The following is a 3237-nucleotide window of genomic DNA, read 5'->3' on the forward strand; positions in this document are numbered from 1 at the left end:
ATATATATTTATTTATTTTTTGCCAGTTTTGCGAGTGACTTTTTTTCTCACTACATTTTTGAATTGGTTATTACAGTATTCATATATTAAAAAACCATTTACTTTGATTATACTTAGCTATTTTATTAGATTAAAAAACTATCTTTTTACTTTTAAGAATTTTAGTTATGTCTTTAGGGTATTTTCTGTGTTATTTCTTCTGCCAGTATCTATACTTTCTAATTTTCTTAATAACTTTCTTTTTTTCCTTGCTGTTTTGCATTGGAAAACTCTCTGAGCTATGATAAATAATAGTAGCCATAGAGGGCATTCTTTTTTTTTTTTTTTTTTAACAGGAAAACTTATCTTTCACCGTTAAGAAAGATGTTGAATGCCACTTTGAGATTAATATGGCAGTATCAATTTATGTGATCAAATTATTGTCCATTGATGTATGACTGCATTAAAATCTATTATTAGATTCCTTAATATGTTAAATATTATTTAACAGCTGTAGGAGATTTACAAATACCCTCACAAAAAGCCTTGTTTGTCTTATTTTAGATAGTGTTCTAAAAATCTTGTTTAACCTAGAAGGAATGCATTGGATCTAGGGAAAATGACGTGCTGAAAGCAAGCAGTGAGTGCACTGTTATCAGTAGGTGATAGCTGACAGCAAAAAGAAAAAAAAAACAAAACAAAACAGAAAAGTGAAAAATCTCCCTAGACAGAAGGACTTAGAAAACATGGATTAGTGGTCTCATAGCACAGTATGAAAATTCATATTGATAATGATAATTATTTACCCAAAGGTAAACCATATTCAATATACTCTATTTTGCAGGGCGGAAAATTATCATTTATAATGGGAATGTTTCAATAAAAATGTTAAAAAGAAAGGATTTCTTGAAGTTGTACTTGCCTGAACAATTTTCTTATTTGGCTTATCTCATTTCTCATTGACTATATAAATAAAGGAATTACTCACCTTCTGGTAATGAAATGCACATGTATTTTTTTTTTTTTCTGCTGTTAGCAGTGAGTCCTGGATGCAGGAAAATGTCTATTTTTTAATATTCATTCTAGTCTTTGAGACAATATCATGTACTCTTTCCATCACCATAAATCTTATCAAATAAGGAAGCAGTGAGTGACCTGTGTTCAGACCTTCTTGGGTTCCAACCCCAGTTCGCCTACATAATACTAAATGTGATTTTGGGCAGCTTAGTTACCCTCTGAACCTCAGCTTTCCAACCTTTACAATTGCGGTGACCAGGCTTGTGGTGAGAATGAAATGAAGTAAAACCGGAGTGCTTGGTGGCCTCGGGCTCCCATTGAACTTCAGAATAATAGTGAAGTTGGGTCACAAAATCGACCACCATTTTATAGTCGTAACACGTTTTTAAAGCAGGCTTTGATGGTATGTAGATGTTTGACTCTTTGATTTCTTCAATTTCTTACAATAATGAGCTATGACACTGACACTGCTGAGCTCCCCTCTACTTGTTGGTTTCTCCTTGCTGATTGACTGACTGATCTGAGTTCTGATGTGGAACGCAAATGCCGTATTCCCCTAATTAGAGTTTATTTAGCACATGGGACCAAGTACTGCTCATGAATATTGATTCCTATTAGCAGCACTGACAAGCACATCATTATGTACATTATGTATATTATATCTAACTCACTGTATGCTTTGCTTTTGACTTATGATGAATCTAGGATTTCTGAGAAAATAAACTTGTGGCAGCAATTTTGGAATCAGGTGGAGCGTGTTGCACTGAAACTCACACAAAGCCTGGGAAGGTTTGAAATTATATTTTGGGTGATCATTACAGACATAATTAATTGCTTTAAACTCTAAAGAGGGCACATGGCTTTTGCTCCACCTGCATTAATAGAAGTGGAGGAACCAGGCAGAAGAGAAATTTTATGGTCCCAGAGGTTGATTTGTAACATAAGGCAGTATTAATTAGTCACAGGAAGCTTGTATCTAAGAATATTTTTAGACTTACACATATCAATTTAGCTCTCGTGATAACAACAGCATCAAAAACACACACACACATATATACACACAAAAAACAGTGTGAGTTGAAGTTCAATCTTTCCACAAATGATGCAGCTGCATGAGAACATCAGAAAGGTGCCAGGTTGTTGCTGATAGGGACTAGAAATTAAGGCTGGAAATTAAGAATTGGAGCCAGATGTTATTTTCACGAGCCCTTTCACTAACCAGCAGCCAGGCATAAACAAATGAAAACAAATTACTTTTTCTCAAATATTATTTTGTGCTCCAAAATTTGCTTAATTTGTTTAACAAAATTCCTAAATATAGGTGAAAGGATAAATAATTATCACTGGGGATTGAATAATACAAATGGTTAATGTTTACTGAACCTTCTTTATGCGCCAGGCACTTTTCTCGGCACTGTATTTGCATTTTATCACTCAGCATGATTAACTGGGTACCATTATCAGCCCTTGTTTTTATGAAGGTTTGGTCAATTTCCAAAATGGACACAACTGTTGAAATACAGAAGTTGGGGCCGGGCGCGGTGGCTCAAACCTGTAATCCCAGCACTTTGGGAGGCCGAGACGGGCGGATCACGAGGTCAGGAGTTCGAGACCATCCTGGCTAACACGGTGAAACCCTGTCTCTACTAAAAAATACAAAAAAAGCTAGCCGGGCGAGGTGGCTGGCGCCTGTAGTCCCAGCTACTTGGGAGGCTGAGGCAGGAGAATGGCGTAAACCCGGGAGGCGGAGCTTGCAGTGAGCTGAGATCCGGCCACTGCACTCCAGCCCGGGCGACAGAGCGAGACTCCGTCTCAAAAAAAAAAAAAAAAAAGAAAAAAAAAAAAGAAATACAGAAGTTGGAATTTGAACCTGGAGGGTCTCACATCAGCACCCTAGCTTTGAGCCATTGTGCAATAGTGCCTTCATCACTGGAGTGAAATCCTTGGGTATTGCCGTCAGACTCTACTCTCCTTAGTCTACGGAGGTTGGTGCATGGTTGGCCCAATCAACCAACACTCATGGAAGTCTGTGTCCCAAGATCAGGGAGCAAGTAAGAGGTTCAGAGAAGAGATGAGATAAATTTTACTTTGACAGTTTCAAGGCTCCCATCCTTTGCTGCTTTTAGAAAGCAGCAAAGAAGGACTGGAGAACTGTGGGCCAATGTATGTGACCATCATAGGCTCTGGTGTGTGTGTGTGTGTGTGTGTGTGTGTGTGTGTGTGCGCGCGCGCGCGCGCGCG

The 3237-nt window shown here is 37.9% G+C and overlaps 1 protein-coding gene across 1 annotated transcript in view; it reads right to left on the reverse strand.

Annotated features, from left to right (window-relative positions):
* The window catches only part of CPA3 (carboxypeptidase A3), a 36960-nt gene that overhangs the window by 21557 nt on the left and 12166 nt on the right, over window positions 1-3237 (reverse strand). The gene's annotated exons all lie outside the window — the stretch shown is intronic.

Source organism: Rhinopithecus bieti, unplaced genomic scaffold (genome assembly GCF_001698545.2).
Source record: "Rhinopithecus bieti isolate Rb0 unplaced genomic scaffold, ASM169854v2 scaffold_42565, whole genome shotgun sequence".
Taxonomy (NCBI): domain Eukaryota; kingdom Metazoa; phylum Chordata; class Mammalia; order Primates; family Cercopithecidae; genus Rhinopithecus; species Rhinopithecus bieti.